This window comes from Ranitomeya imitator, chromosome 6, assembly GCF_032444005.1.
Source record: "Ranitomeya imitator isolate aRanImi1 chromosome 6, aRanImi1.pri, whole genome shotgun sequence".
Lineage (NCBI taxonomy): Eukaryota > Metazoa > Chordata > Amphibia > Anura > Dendrobatidae > Ranitomeya > Ranitomeya imitator.
In genome coordinates, this window is record NC_091287.1 from 283,614,402 (window position 1) to 283,639,694 (window position 25,293).

The following is a 25,293-nucleotide window of genomic DNA, read 5'->3' on the forward strand; positions in this document are numbered from 1 at the left end:
GTCCTGCTTCCCGTGTCTCTGATGGTCCTGCTCTGGTGGTCCTGCTCCCCGTGTCTCTGGTGGTCCTGCTCTGGTGGTCCTGCTTCCCGTGTCTCTGATGGTCCTGCTCTGGTGGTCCTGCTCCCCGTGTCTCTGGTGGTCCTGCTCCCCGTGTCTCTGGTGGTCCTGCTCCCCGTGTCTCTGGTGGTCCTGCTCCCCGTGTCTCTGGTGGTCCTGGTCCCCGTGTCTCTAGTGGACCTGGTCCCCGTGTCTCTGGTGGTCCTGCTCCCCCGTGTGACCTCGCCCCCTCCTCTGGTGACAGTGCCTGTCCTGGATGACAGCTCCGCACTTCACACAGGGTCCGTCTGTGATCGGGGTCTGTAACAAAAGCCTGGTCCCCTCCCCCTGATTTCCTTCCCATCAGTGTATGGACGAGCCGGCTTAACCCCTTCCTGCCGCCGCTCCAGTAGCAGCAGAGCTCGGGGAGGGCGCTCAGGCTCTGCCTCTCCCCCCATTATTAGGCAGCCCCGTGGTTTCTTCTCCCTGAGTTACTAGTGATGCTGTGGAGAGGCTGACGAGGAGGAGTGCCAGCAGCGGTGCCGCCGAGGAGCTCCCCTCACACGGCCGGTAAGGACACGGCATTGTCTGTGACTGCAGCTGCCTGTGCACAAAGTTCCAGCTGCCTGCATGGCGGGTTACTGAAGGTCACCTCAGCCGGGAGGGAGGATGCGCTGCCGGCTGCACGGTGCGGAGCAGGTGATGTTCTCCTCCGGCGCCCTCTGTGCTCCGCAGCGGTCACACTCAGTGTGGCCGGACTCCGCTACCTCAGACAGTGCTCCTGTGCTAAGTGTGGCCGGACTCCGCTACCTCAGCCATAGTGCTCCGGTGCTAAGTGTGGCCGGGACAGTGACTCCGCTACCTCAGACATAGTGCTACAGTGTGGCCGGGAGCTATCATGTCCTGGTACATGGCGGCTACTATTACCGGGGGCTCCGGGGATGTCCCACAGTGGGCAAGCAGTTCTGTACCCTGTAGGGACACAGCACAGTGCCGGGCTGCCATGCGGGGAGTGGGGGGCTGACAGCTGAGCATGGTGGGCTCCTCCGTATCCTTAGTGGGCTGAGACTTGTTATGTGTTACACACTCCACTCATTATTTATTTATCTTACTGTAGTGATAATGCTGTTTACTTTACCAATATTTATGTAGTAATATTTATAATATTTAGTTATCAGTCCTCGTGCTGCTCAGTGTGGATATGGATGATATATATATATATATATATATATATATATATATATATATATATATATATATATTAGTACACATGTGTAAATATATATAGATGCACAATTTTGGCCTCATGTACTTAGTGAGCATATATGTGTATACCCTCCTGCTCTAATTAATTCAGTGTATGTATAGATCTAATGAGGCGTACCCTGTATTCATTAGGGCAGGAGTACTCTCCTCACTTTCATGGAAGTTTGCGCTACCCCCGTGCAGTGGGCGCTCCTCTATGGTGGCATGCCTGATGTGCCATCTCCAGCTCAGAATGATGTCTTCCTACAGACCAGGCGACATTTGTGAGATCTCTGCAATTACTGGATTTTTACTTTCAGGCGTCCTGTGCTGTGGAAACTCCTCTCTACTTGTATGACCTCCCGGGAAAGAATGTTTCCCTATTGAAGAAGCAGTCACATAACAGAGTGACAGGCTGATAGAGAGAGCAATTCGATTATTGGGTTTTGGCATAGCGTCTGGTAGTATGTGCCATACAATAATGGAGCGGGTATCGGTGGGTGCAGTGCTGGCTCTACCTGTGAACATCACAGACTTCCCTGCCTCCTGGATTGTCCCAGCTCTCGGCTTTGTACTCGAATACTAGATAATGACATTAATTTGATTTGCACACCCCACTGCACATACTTCTATGGTGAGGGGGAACAGAAATCGTATCTGTGCCAGTTGGGTTACTCTCACAGTGCATGGCATTCTTTATTTATTCATGTGAAAAGTGGGACAAAGTGACAAGAAAGGCACAGTAAGGAGTGGAAGCTGGTCCCTGGAAGCAGTGATGCCCCTATGGTTATATGGCCAGTCTCACCGACTACTGCTTTACATGTATGGCACAGAAAGGGCACTGCCAACAATGACTATTGATTGAAGGGAAATGCGATCCATACTCTGTAGGGCAATACTATTACAGCAGCTCTGTGACTCGCCGCCTTCTCCTGTTTCCTCCCGTCTTCAATCGTCCTTTAAGAAATGGCCATGCTTCCATGTCTCCAGGGAATGCACTGTCCCTTTTGGGTTCTCCAGGAAAACCAATCTGGAGCCATCAGCTCAGTCAAACACATGCATGCCTGAGAACAAATTGACATATGCAGTATTTTCTCCCATCACGATTTGTCAGCAGGCAGCATTCATAGATTGCCTACCGATATTTGGGATCGCGTCTGCCTTCTATTGTGACAGTGAGAAATGAAAGGTGATTAAGAGGATTAGGTGGAAAAAAAAAAATATATAGTAATTAAGAACTTAGTTAAAGTTGGTTTTTCACTGAAAGTGACTGGAGTTCCTCCCACATGGCTCCTATGGGACTGAAGTAATGTTCCAGTCTGATTTCTCTTTGAAGCAAATGCCTATTCCCTTGGGAAATGTGATTCTCCTCTCTGCTCCGAGTCTGTTCCCATCAAAAGAGACCCTTTCATTTATTTGACTGCCTTGGATGTGGGTTACTTCTAATTATGCCAGGACATGAGGTTTTCAGCAGCTTCTATTCACAGAATGTGTTTACTATGCACTTGCACAGTATTCTAAAGTTCTATTTTTTAGTAGTCAAATTTTGGCGCTGAGGTCAGGCTGTGTCTCCATTCAAACTACTGTCTGTACGCACGGCATATACAAGGCCATTACTCACTAGTGGTGTCAGGAGAGCATCACAGGCCAAAGTGGGGACACTTTCTATTTTTTAGCTATTTTTCTTTCCTTTTTGCAGTTCCAAAGCATCCTTATCAGAACATGGGCTGCTATACTGGCGGGCGGCCAAATTAGTAAAATAGAGAGCTTTCAGAAATTAAACAGCCAGAGCTTGAAATGCTATTAGTTTGCCATTTACACGTTCCCATTTCCTTGCACTATTCAAAGGAAAACCAGTGGCCATATTAGAATTAGGCAGAAAGTTCTGCATGGTGAATCAATATTCTTGCTGATTAAATGCAGGATTTGCCTTGCTATTGAACGGCAACTGTAGCATCTGAAATGTGTTCTAGTGAAGATAAAATTCAGTCTGGGGGGAGTCGCTTCATTACTTCTTGCTTAGTCATGACACTGTTTTCACCCAGGTTTACAATAGCCTTAGAAATGGTAATAGGTAAATGTGGGGACATGTGAACATGCATCATAATAATGGATGCTGATGCCAGCTGCACGCAGCTCAGGAAAAGAGCTGACAGCCAGTATATGCCGCCTTGTTCCATGTTGTCCAGCGTCTCAGTGTCTCCTCTCAGGCCAACCATTTATCTATTAAGGATAATAGCTTCTTCTTTTATTTTCAGTCTGTGCTCTCTGGGTTACAGAGTGAACTCTAATGAATTTATTGCTCTTCTTGCACTGGGGGTAAAGCCAGATGCTCTTCTTTCTCCTGCCCTGCTACCTGATCTCTCTGTCAGCCAAGCAGAAGTAGCTTTGATCTTTTTACCTTTCAAGACTATATAATCTTGTCATGTGATGTAGTGAAGGAGCCTTGCAGTGACATTGGATGAATTGTGTTTGCTGCAGCCAGTGGTATAACATATATATATCTCACAATAGCAGCTGCTAGCAAGAAAACAATCCTCTTGGTAAAGGTTGCACTGCACTAAGAGGGTCCTGGCAGAAGCATAAGGTGGCTAGCTCCTCATACAAGATAAGTGCTGGCCACTTAGACCAGATGTTGAGACATAATTCTGTTATCTGGGTGTAATGTTGGCAGCCAGTGGTCAGGATGCTTGCTTCTCCAGCAGCCCTTTATTTAGTGCTTTGGCTCAGAAGAGGGTCACATTATTCTTTGTGATATTTAGTAAGAAATGCTCATATGTTTCAAGGTGAAACTAGAGGTGAGTGTGAAATAGACTCTGTCGCTGGGAATGGTTTGCTTTTAAATTCCTTCTTCCTCCACGACGACTGCAGAGACTGATTAATCATGATGATTGTGGTGGATCAGTTCCTAGGAGCTGGTGAAAATACAGGTCTGGAAAAGGCAGGGCATTTCAGCTTCATCTTAAGTCTAGCTGATGGAAAGTAGTAATTTGAGGTTAGGATATAGCACTCCCTTCCCACCATCGAAGATTTCTTGTATCTGGGCCCGGATGAGAGCAATGTTCATTACTTTCTAACCAATTTGATGTAAAGTGGTCAGCCTAACATAGAAGAGCTCATTTATATTCTGCCAGTAATATAGGTCAATCTAAAGTAAAGCAATGAATGTTTCTCGATACAATAAACCAGTGCAGTATCTTCAATGGGAACAGCAGGGATTGTATGCACCATGTGTTGGAGTATCTTTCAGAATTTTGTTGGATGCTGTATCTGTTCTTTCAGTACATCGACAACAGCAGGCTTGAATTAAAAGAGAAATGTTTTCTTTTGTTTTAGGGACTCAAACAGGTGTTTCGAGCTGTTTTTCTCCTCTTTTTCAAAAAGTCCAAATTCTGCTTTCCTGTTAGGGCTCGTTCAGATGAGTGTAATATATGTCTGTGTGCTGTCCGAAATCAAAGGGAGTAGCACACGGACAGCACAAGAACCAAGGCAAGTCATGTGAACGTTTTTACGCAATGACCGATGGTCTGCGAGTAACAAAATCGCAGCATTCCCTACTTTGATCCCTATTTTAAGTCAATGGATGCGTAAAAAAATGGGTAACGTACTGATTGCCATATGTACAGCTCTGGCAAAAATTAAGAGACCATCACATCAAAACCCTGTCATGAAGATAGTGTGCAAAATTAGAAGTGTGGTCCCTTTAAGGGCTCCAATTGTTGTGGTGTCAGGACGTCCTGCTTGGACACACGCTCCCACACAAGCAGGACGTCCTGATACCACTGGGCAGCACGGTGGCACAGTGGTTAGCACAGCAGCCTTGCAGCGCTGGAGTCCTGAGTTCAAGCCCCACTAAGGACAACATCTGCAAAGAGTTTGTATGTTCTCTCCGTGTTTGCGTGGGTTTCCTCCGGGTACTCCGGTTTCCTCCCACATTCCAAAGACATACTGATAGGGAACCTAGATTGTGAGCCCCAATGGGGACAGCGATGAAAATGTGTGCAAACTGTAAAGCGCTGCGTAATATGTTAGCGCTATATAAAGATTATTATTATACCACAACAATTGGAGCCCTTAACCCCTTCATGACCTTGGGATATTTCGTTTTTCCATGTTCGTTTTTCGCTCCCCTCCTTCCCAGAGCCATAACTTTTTTATTTTTCCATCAATTTGGCCATGTGAGGGCTTATTTTTTGCGGGACGAGTTGTACTTTTGAACGACATCATTGGTTTTAGCATGTCGTGTACTAGAAAACGGGAAAAAAATTCCAAGTGCGGTGAAATTGCAAAAAAAGTGCAATCCCACACTTGTTTTTTGTTTGGCTTTTTTTGCTAGGTTCACTAAATGCTAAAACTGCCCTGCCATTATGATTCTCCAGGTCATTACGAGTTCATAGACACCTAACATGACTAGGTTATTTTTTATCTAAGTGGTGAAAAAAAATTCCAAACTTTGCTAAAAAAAAAAAAAAAATTGCGCCATTTTCCGATACTCGTAGCGTCTCCATTTTTCAAGATCTGGGGTCGCGTGAGGGCTTATTTTTTGCGTGCCGAGATGACGTTTTTAATGATAACATTTTGGTGCTGATACGTTTTTTTGATCGGCCGTTATTGCATTTTAATGCAATGTCACGGCGACCAAAAAAACGTAATTCTGGCGTTTCGCATTTTTTTTCTCGCTACGCCGTTTAGTGATCAGGTTAATGCTTTTTTTTAATTGATCGGGCGATTCTGAGCGCGGCGATACCAAATATGTGTAGATTTGATTTTTTTTTTTTATTCATTTATTTTGAAAGGGGGGTGATTTAAACTTTTATATTTTTTTTTTTTTATTTCTTTCACATTTTTTTTTAACTTTTTTTTTTTTTACTTTTGCCATGCTTCAGTAGCCTCCATGGTAGGCTAGAAGCTGGCACAACGCGATCGGCTCTGCTACATAGCAGCGATCATCAGATCGCTGCTATGTAGCAGAATTGCAGGTGTGCTGTGAGCGCCGACCACAAGGTGGCGCTCACAGCTGCCGAGGATCAGTAACCATAGAGGTCTCAAGGACCTCTATGGTTACCATTCTGAAGCATCGCCGACCCCCGATCATGTGACGGGGGTCGGCGATGACGTCATTTCCGGCCGCCCGGCCGGAAATGGTAGTTAAATGCCGCTGTCTGCGATTGACAGCGGCATTTAACTAGTTAATAGGTGCGGGCAGATCGCGATTCTGCCCGCGCCTATTACGGGCACATGTCAGCTGTTCAAAACAGCTGACATGTCCCGGCTTTGATGCGGGCTCACCGCGGAGCCCTGCATCAAAGCAGGGGATCTGACCTCGGACGTACTATCCCGTCCGAGGTCAGATAGGGGTTAAAGGGACCACACTTCTAATTTTGCACACTATCTAGAAGACGCAGTTTGAGAAAGACCCGAGGCAGGGTCGAAACGTTACTACTCCGTTTATACTCCCTGCTGTGCGTGTGTGTATATATATATATATATTCTCAACACATGTGAATAATAAATACATCACATTTTTGCAAAGATATACCATAAGAGTGCGGCTGATTTTTCTATATTGGACTTGTTGTTGGGTTTTCCCAAGTACAGCCAGCACCAACTTAAGGCTACGTTCACATTTGCGTTGTGCGCCGCTGCGTCGGCAATGCAAATAAAAACGCACCAAAACGCATGCAAAAAATGCTGCGTTTTGCGACGCATGCGTCCTTTTTTGCCGAAATTTGGACGCAAAAAAAATGCAACTTGTTGCGTTTTCTGCGCCCGACGTTTGCGGCAAAAAAAAACGCATGCGTCGCACAACGCAGTACAACGCATGTCCATGCGTCCCCCATGTTAAATATAGGGGCGCATGCGTCGCCGCAGCGTTTCCCGATGCTGCGTCGGGAAACGCTAATGTGAACGTAGCCTAAGATAGCTGAGTGCGCTCCTTTTTTCTTAAATATAAAACCCTGTCATGGGCAGCCCAATTTCCAGACCTGAACCCCATTGAAAACCTCTGGAATGTAATCAAGAGGATGATGGATAGTCACAAGCCATCAAACAAAGAACTGCTTAAAACGCGCGCAAAAACGCGCGCGTCGTTTTTTGACAAAATCGGACGCAAGAAAAATGCAACTTGTAGCGTTTTCTTGCGTCCGACGCTAGTGTCTAAAACGACGCACGTGTCGGAAAACGCGTGCAAAAAGACGCACGCGTCCCCTATGTTAAACATAGGGGCGCGTCGCCGCTGCGTCGCCGACGCAACAGCGACGCGACGCTAATGTGAACGTAGCCTTACATTTTTGCGCCAGGAGCAGTGTGAAAGACTGGTGGAAAGCATGCCAAGACACATGAAATCTGTGATTAAAAATCATGGCTATTCCACAAAATATTGATTTTTAAACTCTTCCTGAGTTAAAACATTAATATTGTAGTTTCTAAATGATTCTGAACTTGTTTTCTTTGCATTATTTGAAGTCTGAAAGCCCTGGTTATTTTTTTTTTAATTTTGACTTTCTCCTTTTCGGGAAAAAAATAAAAAATTTATTGCTTGAAAATTTGGAGACATGTTGTCAGAAGTTTATAGAATAAAAGAACAATTTACATTGTAATCAAAATATACCTATAAAAAGAAAAATCAGACAAACTGAACATTTTGCAGTGGTCTCTTAATTTTTGCCAGAGCTGTATGTCCTGTGTTTTTCACATATCCATTGCAGGTATTTAGATAGACAACCGTATTTGGCCTTTTAAAATGTATTAAACTGTTCAAGTAAAAACTAGATGCCTTACGCATGTACAATAGACAAACGGATTGCACACAGATGTAAGAAATAGACATACAATGCAATATGGAAACAAACAAATGGATCTAAAAACATCACATTTTTCAGGACAAAAAATGGGCCATTTTCTTTCTATACACTCTTTTAAACCAGGAGTTGTAAAGAGCGTTCATATTTTATTTCATTTGTACTGGCTGTGGTGGAACAGGCCATTAGCACAGATGAACAGGAGTCATCAGAAATAACGAAAACTATAAGGCCCCTCAGAAGTACAGCAGGCTCAATCTCACATACACATATTTATAACACTTGGTGGCTTTTGAGCTACCGTAAATTTCCTTATCCTAGCATTAGATCTGTAACAGCTGCTGCTGTAAAGACCCCAGAATATTTGTGTAATACAAGGATCGCCAAGTGATGTTGAGTAGAGGAGTTGTGATCCGATTATTAAAATTGCACAAATCGATTTAAATCCTGTGTTTGCTCAATTTAAATGAATGGGACTAAGATGCAATTCCAGGCATAGCCCATGAGTGGCACTATTTCTAGGAGGAAACCAGATTCTTATTTCTGATGATGATGATGATAATAATAATCATTTTATTTCTATAGTGCCAACATATTCTGCAGCACTTTACATTACAGAGGGGACTTGCGCAGAAATATCAGACATTGTAGAGTAACACAAAATTCATCATTTCAAACAACAGAACTGAGGGTGCTGCTCTCAAGAGCTTACAATCTATGAGAAAATAGAGGTGACACAAGAATTAAAAGTGTTTTATTGTGTATCGTTCAGTCATCATTACACTTTTTATTATAATCATATAGTGGCATGTAAAAGTTTAACCCCTTTCTGACCTCGGACGGGATAGTACGTCCGAGGTCAGATCTCCTGCTTTGATGCGGGCTCCGGCGGTGAGCCCGCATCAAAGCCGGGACATGTCAGCTGTTTTGAACAGCTGACATGTGCCCGCAATAGCGACGGGTGGAATCGCGATTGTGCCAGTTTCTAGCCTCCCATGGAGGCTATTGAAGCATGGCAAAAGTATAAAAAAAAATGTTTAAAAAAATATAAAAAAAATCTAAAAGTTTAAATCACCCCCCCCCCTTTCGCCCCATTCAAAATAAAGCAATAAAAAAATCAAACCTCCACATATTTGGTATCCTTGCGTTCAGAATCGCCCGATCTATCAATAAAAAAAAAGGATTAACCTGATCGCTAAACGGCGTAGCGAGAAAAAAATTAGAAACTCGCGAATTACTTTTTATGGTCGCCATGACATTTCATTAAAATGCAATAACAGGCGAATAAAAGAACGTTTCTGCATCAAAATGGTATCATTAAAAACGTCAACTCTGCACGCAAAAAATAAGCCCTCACCCAACCCCAGATCACGAAAAATGGAGACGCTATGGGTATTGGAAAATGGCACAATTTTTTTTTTCAGCAAAGTTTGGAATTTTTTTTCACCACTTACCGTATATACTCGAGTATAAGCCGAGATTTTCAGCCCAAATTTTTGGGCTGAAAGTGCCCCCCTCGGCTTATACTCGAGTCACGGTAGCGGTGGGGTCGGCGGGTGAGGGGGTGAGGGCGCTGAGGTATACTTACCTAGTCCCAGCGATCCTCGCGCTGTCCCTGCCGTCCCACGGGCTTCGGCGCTGCAGCTTCTTCCTCTCTTCAGCGGTCACGTGGGACCGCTCATTACAGAAATGAATAAGCGGCTCCACCTCCCATAGGGGTGGAGCCGCTTATTCATTTCTCTAATCGGCGGTGCCGGTGACCGCTGATAGAGAAAGAAGCTGCGGCACCGAAGACAGGAGGGGACAGCGCGAGGATCGCCAGGACTAGGTGAGTATAGCATATTCACCTGTCCTCGTTCCAGCCGCCGGGCGCCGATCCATCTTCCCGGCCGGCGCCTCCATCTTCCCGGCGTCTGCGCTCTCTGATTGTTCAGGCAGAGGGCGCGATGACTCATATAGTGTGCGCGGCGCCCTCTGCCTGATCAGTCAGAGCAGAGACGCCGGGAAGATGGAGGCGCCGGAACGAGACGCCGGGAGCTGCAATCAAGGGAGGTGAGTATGTGTTTTTTTTTTCTTTATTGCGGCAGCGGCAGCACAGATTTATGTGGAACATCTATGGGGCACAGTGAACGGTGCAGAGCACCGTATAAGGCACAGCTAGGGGGCACAATGAACGGTGCAGAGCACCGTATATGGCACAGCACAGCTATGGGGCACAGTGAACGGTGCAGAGCACCGTATATGGCACAGCACAGCTATGGGGCACAGTGAACGGTGCAGAGCACCGTATATGGCACAGCACAGCTATGGGGCACAGTGAACGGTGCAGAGCACCGTATATGGCACAGCACAGCTATGGGGCACAGTGAACGGTGCAGAGCACCGTATATGGCACAGCACAGCTATGGGGCACAGTGAACGGTGCAGAGCACCGTATATGGCACAGCACAGCTATGGGGCACAGTGAACGGTGCAGAGCACCGTATATGGCACAGCACAGCTATGGGGCACAGTGAACGGTGCAGAGCACCGTATATGGCACAGCACAGCTATGGGGCACAGTGAACGGTGCAGAGCACCGTATATGGCACAGCTATGGGGCACAGTGAACGGTGCAGAGCACCGTATATGGCACAGCACAGCTATGGGGCACAGTGAACGGTGCAGAGCACCGTATATGGCACAGCACAGCTATGGGGCACAGTGAACGGTGCAGAGCACCGTATATGGCACAGCTATGGGGCACAGTGAACGGTGCAGAGCACCGTATATGGCACAGCACAGCTATGGGGCACAGTGAACGGTGCAGAGCACCGTATATGGCACAGCACAGCTATGGTGCACAATGAACGGTGCAGAGCACCGTATATGGCACAGCACAGCTATGGGGTACAGTGAACGGTGCAGAGCACCGTATATGGCACAGCACAGCTATGGGGCACAGTGAACGGTGCAGAGCACCGTATATGGCACAGCACAGCTATGGGGCACAGTGAACGGTGCAGAGCACCGTATATGGCACAGCACAGCTATGTATGGGGCACAGTGAACGGTGCAGAGCACCGTATATGGCACAGCACAGCTATGGGGCACAGTGAACGGTGCAGAGCACCGTATATGGCACAGCTATGGTGCACAGTGAACGGTGCAGAGCACCGTATATGGCACAGCACAGCTATGGGGCACAGTGAACGGTGCAGAGCACCGTATATGGCACAGCTATGGGGCACAGTGAACGGTGCAGAGCACCGTATATGGCACAGCACAGCTATGCGGCACAGTGAACGGTGCAGAGCACCGTATATGGCACAGCTATGGGGCACAGTGAACGGTGCAGAGCACCGTATATGGCACAGCTAGGGGGCACAATGAACGGTGCAGAGCACTATATGGTTCACACCTATGGGGAAATATGAACGGTGCAGAGCACTATATGGCACAGCTATGGGGAAATAATGATCTATTTTTATTTTTGAAATTCACCGGTAAATGCTGCATTTCCACCCTAGGCTTATACTCGAGTCAATAAGTTTTCCCAGTTTTTTGTGGCAAAATTAGGGGGGTCGGCTTATACTCGGGTCGGCTTATACTCGAGTATATACGGTAGATAAAAAAGAACCTAGACATGTTTGGTGTCTATGAACTCCTAATGACCTGGAGAATCAAAATGGCAGGTCAATTTTGGCATTTAGTGAACCTAACAAAACCAAACAAAAAACAAGTGTGGGATTGCACTTTTTTTGCAATTTCACCGCACTTGGAGTTTTTTTCCGTTTTCTAGTGCATGACATGGTAAAGCCAATGATGTTGCTCAAAAGTAAAACTCGTTCCGCAAAAAATAAGCCCTCACATGGCCATATTGACTGAAAAATAAAAAAGTTATGGCTCTGGGAAGGAAGGGAGCGAAAAACGAACACGGAAAAACGGAAAATCCCAAGGTCATGAAGGGGTTAAACACCCCTGGTGAAAATTATCGTTATTGTGATCAGTTAAGCAAGTTGAAGATAAAATGATCTTTATAAAATCTAAAGTTAAGGATGACACATTTCCTTTGTATTTTAGGCAAACAAATATATATATTTTCTTCTTTTACATTTTAAAAATTACAAAAAAAGAAAATGGGCCCAAGGAAAGTTTGGGCACTCTGCATAGTTAGTACCTACTAGCACCCCCTTCTTAAAGTATCATAGCTTGTAAACACTTTTTGAAGCCAGACAAGAGTCTTTCAATTCTTGTTTGAGGGATTTTAAAGGGAATCTGTCACCCCATTTTTCGCCTATAAGCTAAGGCCACCGCTATCAGGAGCTTATCTACAGCATTCTGTAATGCTGTAGATAAGCCCCCCCCCCCCCCCATGTAACCTGAAAGATAAGAAAAACAGGTTATATTATACTCACCCAGGGGCGGTCCCGATGCGGTCCGGTCTGATGGGCGTCGCGGTCCTGGTCTAGCACCTCCCATCTTCATGCGATGACGTCCTCTTCTTTGCTTCCTGTTGCGGCTCCTGCGCAGGCATACTTTATCTGCCCTGTTGAGGGCAGCGCAAAGTACTGCACTGCGCAGGCGCCGGGCCTCTCTGACCTTTCCCAGCTCCTGCGCACTGCAGTACTTTGCTCTGCCCTCAACAGGGCAGATAAAGTATGCCTGCACAGGAGCCACAACAGGAAGCAAAGAAGAGGACATCATCACATGAAGATGGGAGGCCCCGGACCTAGACGCCCATCGGAACGGACTGCAGCGGGACCGCCCCTGGGTGAGTATAATCTAACTTGTTTTTCTTACCTTTCAGGTTACATCGGGGGCTTATCTACAGCATTACAGAATGCTGTAGATAAGCCCCTGATTGTGGTGGCCTTAACTTATAGCTGAAAAATGGGGTGACAGATTCCCTTTAATCCATTCTACCTGGGAAAATTCTTCTAGTTGTGTGAGATTCCTTTGCATGCACTGCTGTTTTGAGGTCTAGCCACAGATTTTCAATGATGTTCAGATCAGGGGAGTGTGAAGGCCATTGTAAAACTTTCAGCTTGCACCTTTTTGAGGTAGTCTGTTCTGGACTTTGACTTGTGTTTAGGATCATTATCCATTTGTAGAAGCCATCCTCTTTTCAGCGTCAGCTTTTTTTTATAGATGGTGCTATGTTTGCATCAAGAATTTGTTGAAATTTCATTGAATCCATTCTTTCCTCTACCCTTAAAATGTTCCCCATGCCATTGGCTGCAATACAACCCCAAAGCATGATTGATCCACCCCCATGCATCATGGTTGGCGAGATGTTCTTTTCCTGAAATTCTGTGCCCTATTTTGTCCACACATACCAAAGAGTTCTGTTTTAACCTAATCAGTCCACAAGACTTGTTTCCAAAATGTATTAGGCTTGTTTAGATGTTCTTTTGCATCCTTCTGACCCTGTATTTTATTGTGAAGTCGCAGGACAGTTTTATTCCATGAAGGCCAGATTTGTGCAGGTGTCTTTGAATTTGTGCAGGTGTCTTTGAACAGTAGAACAATGTACCACAACTCCAGAGTCCGCTAAATCTTTTTGAAGGTCTTTTGCAGTCAAGCGGAGGTTCTGATTTGCCCCTCTAGCAATCCTATGCGTAGCTCTCACTGAAATTTTGCTTGATCTTCCAGGCCTTATCTTGACATCCACTGTTCCTGTTAACTGCCATGTCTTATTTACCGTATATACTCGAGTATAATCCTGCTGAAAGTCCCCCTCTCGGCTTATACTCGAGTCATACCCAGGGGTCGGCACGGGAGGGGGAGCGGGGGCTGTCTAATTATACTCACCTGCTCCTGGCGTGGTCCCTGCAGGTCCCTGGCTTTCCGGCGCCCCAGCTTCTTCCTGTACTGAGTGGTCACATGATACCGCTCATTGCAGTAATGAATATGCTGCTCTACCTCCCATAGGAGTGGAGCCACATATTCATTACTGTAATGAGCGGTAACGGTGACCGCTCAGTACAGGAAGAAGCTGCCGGCGCCGGGAAGCCAGGGACCTGCAGGGACTGCGCCAGGAGCAGGTGAGTATACTGGGAGGAGAGTGCAGCACTGATAATTAGTTTTCCAGGTGATTCTAATTAAAGGAAAACTACTTAAAAATTATGTTCCACATTATTAAGCAGGCCACAGTTTTCAAGTAACATGGGAAAGAAAAAGGATCTCTCTGCTGCCGAAACGCATCAAATAGTGCAATACCTTGGTCAAGGGATGAAAACATTAGATATTTCCCGAAAACTTAAGCGTGACCATCGTACTGTTAAGAAATTTGTGGCGGAATCTGAGCACAGACGTGTTCGTGCTGATAAAGGCCTAATGAGGAAGGTTTCTGCCAGGCAAGTTCACCAGATTAAGAGAGCAGCTGCTAAAAAGCCATTACAAACCAGCAAACAAATATTTGAAGCTGCTGGTGCTTCTGGAGTCCCTCGAACCTCAAGGTGTAGGATCCTTCAGAGACTTGCTTTGGTTCATAAACCTACTATTCGGCCACCCCTAAACAGTGTTCACAAACAGAAATGGTTGCAGTGGGCCCAGACGTACAAGAATATAGAAGATGCTAAGCACAGCCTAAATAGAGGAGGTGCACAGTCATAGATGCCCAAACCTGAACGTATACAATATAAAGTGACTAGCACACTCCAGGGTGTTGTGATGCAAAAAAGTGGGGATTTATTACATACAGTAAATCACAAACGTTTCGGTCGATGGACTTTCATCAGTGTGTGACACTCCATTAGCGGTGGATACCGCATTTATCCCTAGTGTCCCGGCGTACTGACAGCTCTTTTAAGCCTCAGCGCCACCTATTATTCTGACTCACCGTCAGTTGATGCAAATCCGAGTATTCTATTGGTTTTGGGGCCATACAAGTATCCAGTATCGACCGAAACGTTTGTGATTTACTGTATGTAATAAATCCCCACTTTTTTGCATCACAACACCCTGGAGTGTGCTAGTCACTTTATATTGCAGACGTACAAGAAGACTAATTTTCAAACAGTCTTGTTTACTGATGAGGTTCCAGATGGATGGAGTAGTGGATGGTTGGTGGATAGCCACCATGTCCCAACAAGGCTGCGACGTCAGCAAGGAGGTGGAGGAGTCATGTTTTGGGCCGCATTCATGGGGAAACAGCTGGTAGGGCCCTTTAAGGTTCCTGAAAATGTGAAAATTACCTCTTCAAAGTATATAGAGTTTTTGACTGACAACTTCCATGGTTTAAAAAGCAGAAAGATGCCTTCAGGAGCAAAATCATCTTCATGCATGACAATGCACCATCTCATGCTGTAAAGAATACCTCTGAGTCGTTGGCTGCTATGGGCATAAAAGGATATAAACACATGGTGTGGCTAACATCTTCCCCTGACCTCAAACCTATAGAGAACCTTTGGAGTATCATCAAGCAAAAGATCTATGAGGGTGGGAGGCAGTTCACATCAAAACAGCAGCTCTTGGAGGCTATTCTGACTTCATGCAAAGAAATACAAGCAGAAACTCTCCAAAAACTCACAAGTTCAATGGATGCAAGAATTGTGAAGGTGATATCAAAGAAGGGGTCCTATGTTAACATGTAACTTGGCCTGTTAGGATGTTTTGGAGTAAAATAGCTTTGTTGTTCAGTGAATGCGACCTCCTAATGCTGCAAATTCAACAAATGAGCATTTTCAGTTCTTTAAAACATATCAAATGTTTAGAAATTCTACTGTGCCTAATAATTTGGAACAGTGCATTTTGAGTTTTTATTCATTTTGGAGATTATACTGTTATCATTGGGAGGTTTCTTCAATAAAATTCAATGTAAACTCTAACGGGTTATGACTTTTATTAATCTAATCCTTTCCTGGTTCACATGACTATTTTATCTTCATTTGTAATGGAAAAATTGTTCCATTGGATTTTCATTTCTAGCAAACGTATACAGTTAAAAACTTACTGGCAAAATAGGCAAGTGAAAGTTCCCTAATAAAGTAATCCCAAAGCGCTTATCTTTTTTTAAAACAAACATTTTTTACATATATTGAGGAAATGATTTTGCACTTTTTTTGCACTGTATTAGAGGTACTTCTGTGATTGCGTGCAGCCTTCGTTATGGCCTGCACTGTGTTCCTGTTCTCCACAGATCTGTCCATCAGTCTCCTCCAATTGAAAAACCATTGCAGGGGAAAGCATCACATTCACAGTACTTTTACTGTAACTTGGAGGAGTCAACTGGACAGGTCTGGTCACAGTCAAGGCCAGATTGTGAAAGGGAGCACTGCACAGCCTGTAAAGAAGGCTGCATTAGTTGCCCAAGCCATGGGCAGCATGAGTCAGAGCCCCGTTGTACGATTGCAGCCAGGTATATTTTTCACTGAGGGGTCCGTCAGTTGGCCATGTAACACTGACGAAGAGTGCATCACAATGTTCAGACTTGCCAGTGGCTCTCCTGATCCAAACATTGTGATGCGATCGTCGTCCATGTGATACAGCCATCTGACTGAGCTCTGACATGCCAAAACATAGTTTAAAGATCCAGCCGTCTTCTCGCCGTAAAGGTGATTGACAGGTCTTTCCCTATGTACACACACTGGAGAGGCAGGCTGGTCAATCACCTGGAACAATACTGAGAAAAGTCAGCTGAGAGCGGTGCTGGACTTGTCTCGCCTTTATCTATGGTCTCCACCCCAATTTTCTTACAATTTGTTTTCTCTGAAATGCCATAGTGTAGCAGGAAAATATACCTGGTTGCAATCGCACAGCCAGTCTCTCATTCATACTGCCATGTCTTGTGCACCATGAATCAAGTGACAGGTTCCTTTTAACAAGCATGCTGCACTTCACAGGGGTGGCGACCCTGTAATACTTATATATTAGTAGATGCCATAAAATCATGTCCCCATTAGATTTGTTAAAATAAAGTGTCTATCACTTTTAAGTGTTCCTATAAATCTGTGGAAACATTCACCATCTACTAAGGAATATCCATACAAAAGAAAGACACATTTTTATCTGAGATGTAACATTTACTAAGGAATACTAAGAAAACCTCCTGCAGTTTTTTCAGTTTGTCAGCATCTTGAATGGGGACATCCTCTCTTATTTTCGTGGTGCTCCCGCTGTCACTGTGATACTAACCTGACTCCACTTTGGAATCACTTCTTATTAGCAAGGTACCTGCACACTAAGCGGATCACAGTGTGTCCTTCTGCTGTAATCTATGGAGACCCCTGGCAATAAGGCCATGTTCACAAGTGGCAAAATGCTGGGATATAAAGCGCAGAAAATAGATGCATTTTTCCTGCTTTTTTTTTTTTTTTTTCAATTTTTCTAAGCGGATTACATGTATGATTGTCTTCAGTGCATGTTAAGAAAGTGAATTTTATTGTTCAAAACATCTGGAAAAACTTAACACAAATATCATGCTGCATTTTTCTTCTGCTGATTCTCATTACTTTCAATGGGTAACAAACACTGCAAAAACACTGAAAAAATTGAAATGTTGCAGATTTTCAGTATGTTGCAGTGATCAAATTCAGTCAAGAAAAAAGAATTGTGTGTATGAGATTTTTGATATATCATTGCTTTTGTTGGTACTGTAAACATAACTTCTCTACCACCCGGAAAGAAAAATGGCTGCAAAAATTCCACATGTGAACATACCCTAGGTCTTCAGTTCTACTGCGGCGGCACAACAAGGCAAATCAAGCACTACACAGTGCCCGGAGAATGAAGCACTACACAGTGCCCGGCGAATCAAGCACTACACAGTGCCCAGAGAATGAAGCACTACACAGTGCCCGGAGAATGAAGCACTACACAGTGCCCGGAGAATGAAGCACTACACAGTGCCCGATGAATCAAGCACTACACAGTGCCCAGAGAATGAAGCACTACACAGTGCCCGGAGAATGAAGCACTACACAGTGCCCGGAGAATGAAGCACTACACAGTGCCCGATGAATCAAGCACTACACAGTGCCCGGAGAATGAAGCACTACACAGTGCCCGATGAATCAAGCACTACACAGTGCCCAGAGAATGAAGCACTACACAGTGCCCAGAGAATGAAGCACTACACAGTGCCCGGAGAATGAAGCACTACACAGTGCCCGGAGAATGAAGCACTACACAGTGCCCGATGAATCAAGCACTACACAGTGCCCAAGGGAATCAAGCACTAGACAGTGCCCAGGCGAATCAAGCACTACATAGTGCCCGGGCGAATCAAGCACTACACAGTGCCCGGGCGAATCAAACACTACACAGTGCCCACTGAAATCAATGAATTGTCTGTGAGATGTAAAAAAAAGGACAGAACCCTCAGACCAAGGAATGGCTTTTGTAACTACTCCCCCCTCTGGCAAAGTGACAAGTGTATAAACTGTATAATTACAATTCTTAATAAATACAAGGCAGCCATCGTAGTAGATACAACATCACATTAAAATGTGCGTGATCCTAACAATATTTCCATCTTTCTTTTACAAGCAAGCAGCGGGAACCATGTGTTAAACTATAAGCAATATCAGCATGCCAGCAAGCCATACATGGAACAGTATTTCAACCACTCTTCAGACTAATGCTACCTACTGCTTTTACATTTTATATATTTTTTGTGCCAGGTGAATGAAATATGCATTTATTTTTAATACATTCTCTCCCAGACATAAGCCGCCCACACTGAACCATCAGCACCTTTAACGCCACCCTGCGGAGATCATAGCCCTCTTAGATTCTGTATTACATCACTGTGCTACAAGCTACACGGTAGCTGAACGTCTCCATACAATATTAAATCCCTCTGAGTTTTGTCACTCCTCAAGCTGTAAGTGTCAGCTGTACCTATTATAAAAGATGTGCGATGCGTAATAACAGAGACATGGAGTGCGGCCATGCTATATGGATTCTGGTTCTGTAAGGGTAGGAGTCGAGGTCTAGGTGAAAAAGGACATTCATCATTGAGAAAATACCGTAGTTACTACATGTAAAAACGTGACTGTTGTGAAAAATATATCCGCCTTGTGCTAAATTCACAAAGTAGCTCATCAACATATGTAAATTTCATACCAGTCCCCATTGTTTAAGGTGTTTTTTCCATGATAGCTAAGTGTCTTGCTTGGGAACCGCCAACAGTCCCATAGACGTCGGACATAGTGGCAGGCGGCATGCGCGACCATGCTACTCCATTCAATCTGAGTGCAGTAGGAGTAATGGGGAATCAGGGCCCCCATTATAGTGATCTGTGGGTGTCTCAGTGTTGGGCCCCCAGTCATAAGACATTTTCACTTAAATTGTGCATAGGTGTAGTATGGTTTGCCAGCACCTGTGTCAAGGCAAGTGTTTTACTCCCCCGAACCTATAGACTATTAGCACTCCAAATCCACTCCATCAGTCCAGTATTGAACCCCTTATCCCTCAAGCACATGTATTGCATTTTAAGAGAAGACTGGTGCAATTTTAGTTTCCCCATTGCCCCCTTTCTTGCTGAACTCTGACATAACTTTTTGTAATATAAAAAAATATATATTGTAAGTTTTTTGTGAACTTTTTATTACATTCTTTGTGTTTTATTTATATAACATTAATCCAGCACTAAATCTATAAGTGTTAAAGCATAAAACTTATGATAAAGTTACTTTTTTTTTCTGCCTATGCAGAGCGCAGCAGTCAATGACAAACTCATTAATAGCTGCTTTACTTATTCAGTTTCTTGGCAGATGGGCGGGCACTCACTACACTTGTGTGCCGCCAAGAGAATAAGTGCATTAGGGGCAGCTGGTGAAGGGAGTGACATTTTGACCCTCATTGAATGTTGCACCTAAACCAACTTCGCCTGTGTCCTTCTTATGCTATGCCACTGGATTGGTGACAAATGTCTATTATGGGACAACTCCTTTAGAGTCAAGACAGAGTGCAGCTGTAATGTGGTATATGCATCAAATAAATATTCAGGCTATGTGACAGGTATACTGTATGTGAACACATATGGACGTTACAGCAAAATGCACTTAGTATACTTATTTGTCCCATCTACTATATAATTGTCCAAGGGTCACTTCCGTCTTTCTGTCTGTCCTTCTGTCTGTCTGTCACAGATATTCATTGGTCGCGGCCTGTGTCTGTCATGGAAATCCAAGTCGCTGATTGGTCGTTGCAAAACGACCACGGCCTTTGCCACGACCAATCAGCGACGGGCACAGTCCGCTGGCAAAATGGCCGCTCCTTCCTCCCCGCAGTCAGTGCCCGCTCCATACTCCCCTCCAGTCAGCCCTCACACAGGGTTAATGCCAGCGTTAATGGACCGCGGTGTATCGCACTCCATTAACGCAGCTTTTAACCCTGTGTGACCAACTTTTTACTATTGATGCTGCTTATGCAGCATCAATAGTAAAAAGATCTAACGTTACAAATAATAATGATAAAAAAAAAAGAAGTTATTCTCACCCTCCGACGTCGCGCCCTGTCCTCGGCAGTGCAAGCGGCAGGTTCCGGTGCCAAGGATGCAATTCGAGAAGGACCTGCCGTGACGTCAGTCAGGTGACCGCAACGTCATCACAGGTCCTGCGCTCATACCAACCCTGGGACCGGAAGCTGCCGCGTGCACCGCACACAGGCGCCAGAACTACAATGGGCCTTCGGAAGGTGAGTATATGTTTATTTTTTATTTTTAGTCTTTTTTAACCTGTTACATACGTGGCTGGGCAATATACTACGTGGCTAGGCAATATACTACGTGACTGGGCAGTATACTGCGTGTCTGTGCTGTACACTACGTGGCTCTGTGCTGTATACTACGTCGCTGTGCAATATACTACGTGGCTGGGCAATATACTGCATGGCTGGGCAATATACTACGTGACTGGGCAATATACTACGTGACTGGGCAATATACTACGTGCTTGGGCAATATACTACATGACTGAGCAATATACTACGTGGCTGGGCAATATACTACGTGCCTGGGCAATATACTACGTGACTGGGCAATATACTACGTGGCTGGGCAATATACTACGTGCCTGGGCAATATACTACATGACTGGGCAATATACTACGTCACTGAGCAATATACTACGTGACTGGGCAATATACTACGTGACTGGGCAATATACTACATGACTGGGTAATATACTACGTGACTGGGCAATATACTATGTGGCTAGGCAATATACTACATGACTGGGCAATATACTACGTCACTGGGCAATATACTACGTGACTGGGCAATATGCTACGTGACTGGGCAATATACTACGTCACTGAGCAATATACTACGTGACTGGGCAATATACTACATGACTGGGTAATATACTACGTGACTGGGCAATATACTACGTGGCTGGGCAATATACTATGTGGCTAGGCAATATACTACGTCACTGGGCAATATACTACGTAGCTGGGCAATATACTACGTGGTTGGGCAATATACTACACTAGATGGCAGCCCGATTCTAAAGAATCGGGAGTCTAGAATCCATATATACTTGAAATTCGGCAGGAGCTTGAAGAGCAACGCCACTGGGCCCGCCTCCACGCAGTAGAAACTTGCTGTGAGGTAAAAATTCAAAAATCACACCAAAATGGCGGGCGGAGTGTGTCACAGTACGGCACGTTTCTGAATGGTCGCTCGCAGCAGGCGGCAACCAATCAGACACTGGACACTGTTGACGTCACTTATCTCCGGACATTAGCTCCGGACATTAGCTCCGGACATTAGCTCCGGACGGAAGTTGGCACAAATTGCAGGAAGTAGTATTCTAGGCAATTATATATAAGATGGACATGCATATTCTAGAATACCCAATGCGTTAGAATCGGACCACCATCTAGTCTACTATATAATTGTCTAAGGGTCACTTCCGTCTGTCTGTCTGTCACGGATATTCATTGGTCGTAGCCTCTGTCTGTCATGGAAATCCAAGTTGCTGATTGGTCGTGGATGTTTTGCCACGACCAATCAGCTACGGGCACAGTCCGGAAGAAAATAGCCGCTCCTTACTCCCCGCAGTCACTGCCCGGCGCCCGCATACTCCCCTCCGGTCACTGCTCACACAGGGTTAATGCCGGCGGTAACAGACCTCGTTATGCCACGGATAACGCACTCCGTTACCGCCGCTATTAACCCTGTGTGTTCCCAACCTTTTACTATTGATGCTGCCTATGCGGCATCAATAGTAAAAAAATGTAATGTTAAAAATAATAAAAAAACAAAAAAAAAGCTATACTCACCCTCCGTAGTCCGCCGAGCCACTCGCGCCTGCCGCCATCTTCCGTTCCCAGTGATGCATTGCGAAATTACCCAGAAGACTTAGCGGTTTCGCGGGTAATTTCACAATGCATCCTGGGAAAGGAAGATGGCGGCAGGCGCGAGCGGCTCGGCGGAGCTTTGTTGGATCCCAGGGGTGAGTATATAACTATTTTTTATTTTAATTATTTTTTTAACAGGGATATGGTGCCCACACTGCTGTATACTATGTGGGCTGTGTTAGGTACCTCGTGTGTTAATGGGCAATATACTACGTGACTGGGCAATATACTATGTAGCTGGGCAATATACTTTGTAGCTGTGCAATATACTATGTAGCTGTGCAATATACTATGTAGCTGTGCAATATACTATGTGGCTGTGCAATATACTATGTAGCTGTGCAATATACTATGTGGCTGTGCAATATACTATGTGGCTGTGCAATATACTATGTAGCTGTGCAATATACTATGTAGCTGTGCAATATACTATGTAGCTGTGCAATATACTATGTAGCTGTGCAATATACTATGTGGCTGTGCAATATACTATGTGGCTGTGCAATATACTATGTAGCTGTGCAATATACTATGTAGCTGTGCAATATACTATGTAGCTGTGCAATATACTATGTAGCTGTGCAATATACTATGTGGCTGTGCAATATACTACGTGGCTGGGCAATATACTACGTGGCTGGGCAATATACTACGTGGCTGGGCAATATACTATGTGGCTGGGCAATATACTATGTGGGCTGTGCAATATACTACGTGGACATGCATATTCTAGAATACCCAATGCGTTAGAATCGGGCCACCATCTAGTAATTAATAAGTAGTCAATTTAATTGGATTTTTTTTTTTTATTGTAACGATCAGCTCATCACTACAATATAGCTTATGAAGCCCTCAGTTCTCATCAGTAATGACCTGGTCCACCCATACATTACAGCCATATGTTTTTATTGAATGGATGTTAGTTGTAATGTAAGGATGGATCCTCTATTCATACATAGTGGCTCACCACTGAGACATTAAAAAAAAATCCTTGTCACTGGCAGCATCTGTTTGTCTCCTCCATTTACGATCTTATTAATATTCATGTAGATCAGGAAATAGGCAAGGATTCATCACTGCGCGAGAGAGGGGCAACATGGGAACTTCTCCATAGAAGAATCACTAAGTACAAAATGAAATATACTAAAATTTGAGAGTCCTCAGTGGTTGATACCTTTTCAGTAGAGATGAGCTGGATGTTTGGGTCCAGCGGGTTTGGCCGAACAGTTATAAAATGTTTGGGTACCAGAACAGTACCCGGACCCTTTCGCTTGATTGGGGGGCCTGAACATCCAGTGTTTGCTGCGCTGTCATGTGCATGACAGTTCGACAAAAACCGCTTCTGATCGGCGGCGAAATCATCCCCGCCGGTCAGAGAGCCGCAGTTCCTATGCTGTCAAAAGACAGCGTGAGCGCTCAGCTGTGATCGGAGTTATAATGTTTACCTCCGGTCACTGGTGTCAGCGAATGGGACTACTGCCCTCGTTCTCCTGTAATAAAACTATAATACAAAAAACAACAGTATCCCTCACCTCTCTCGTAATCCATGTCTGGGGGAGAAAGTTTTCAACCTGGATGATGCCAAAATGCGACCATCCGGGCTGAGAGCGACTGGTGACTGAACTGCGAGCGCAGCCTCAGTGACTGGAGGTGACGTCATTGAGGTCTTTCCTGGACCACTAAGATTGTACCACCTGGAGCTTGTGTCCAAGTCATAGTATCAATAACAGTGTGTACTCTGATGAAGATCCTTGCTATCCGAAACATCAATTGTCCTGTGACACTGTGAATTAAATTCTTTCACCTATCACCTGAGTGCCAAGTTTTCTATGTTACAACAGTGAGCGGGGACGCCTATCTTGCATATTTATCTAGGGTGCCAATGTCCTTGGTCAGGTAGGGTCATCTGCTGGGTTTATTTCTTAGGGTATCGTCACACTATACGATTTACCTACGATCACGACCAGCGATACGACCTGGCCGTGATCGTTGGTAAGTCGTAGTGTGGTCGCTGGAGAGCTGTCACACAGACAGCTCTCCAGCGACCAACGATGCCGAGGTCCCCGGGTAACCAGGGTAAACATCGGGTTACTAAGCGCAGGACCGCGCTTAGTAACCCGATGTTTACCCTGGTTACCAGCGTAAAAAAAACCAAACAGTACATACTTACATTCCGGTGTCTGTCCCTTGCCGTCTGCTTCCCGCACTCACTGACTGCCGGCCGTAAAGTGAAAGCACAGCACAGCGGTGACGTCACCGCTGTGCTCTGCTTTCACTTTACGGCTGGCAGTCAGTGAGTGCGGGAAGCAGACGGCAAGGGACCTGACGGACACCGGAATGTAAGTATGTACTGTTTTGTTTTTTTTTTTACATTTACGCTGGTAACAAGGGTAAACATCGGGTTACTAAGCGCGGCCCTGCGCTTAGTAACCCGATGTTTACCCTGGTTACAAGCGAACGCATCGCTGGATCGGTGTCACACACACCGATCTAGCGATGACTGCGAAATCCAGCGACGAAAGAAAGTTCCAAACGATCTGCTACGACGTACGATTCTCAGCAGGATCCCTGATCGCTGCTGCGTGTCAGACACAGCGATATCGTATGGATATCGCTGGAACGTCACGAATCGTACCGTCGTAGCGATTGAAATGGCACTGTGTGACGGTACCCTTAGGCTGCCGTCACACTAGCAGTATTTGGTCAGTATTTTACATCAGTATTTGTAAGCCAAAACTAGGAGTGGGTGATAAATGCAGAAGTGGTGCATATTGTTCTATTATACTTTTCCTCTATTTGTTCCACTCCTGGTTTTGGCTTACAAATACTGATGTAAAATACTGACCAAATACTGCTAGTGTGATGGCATCCTTAGGGTGAGGGAGCAGCAGTTGTCACGTTGCCTTGTTTCCTTAATTTT

The 25,293-nt window shown here is 45.1% G+C and overlaps 1 protein-coding gene across 3 annotated transcripts in view; it reads left to right on the top strand.

Moving 5' to 3' along the window:
• Positions 1–324: 324 nt before the first annotated feature.
• Positions 325–25,293, top strand: part of LOC138642455 (cadherin-6-like) — a 474,683-nt gene continuing 449,714 nt past the window's right edge. For 2 of the 3 annotated variants that reach the window (XM_069730611.1, XM_069730610.1), the window contains exon 1: positions 325–606. The gene's annotated coding sequence lies outside the window, so the exon portion shown is untranslated. Of the gene's footprint in view, positions 725–25,293 lie in introns of all 3 variants that reach the window. The other variant, XM_069730612.1, reaches the window with a different exon arrangement.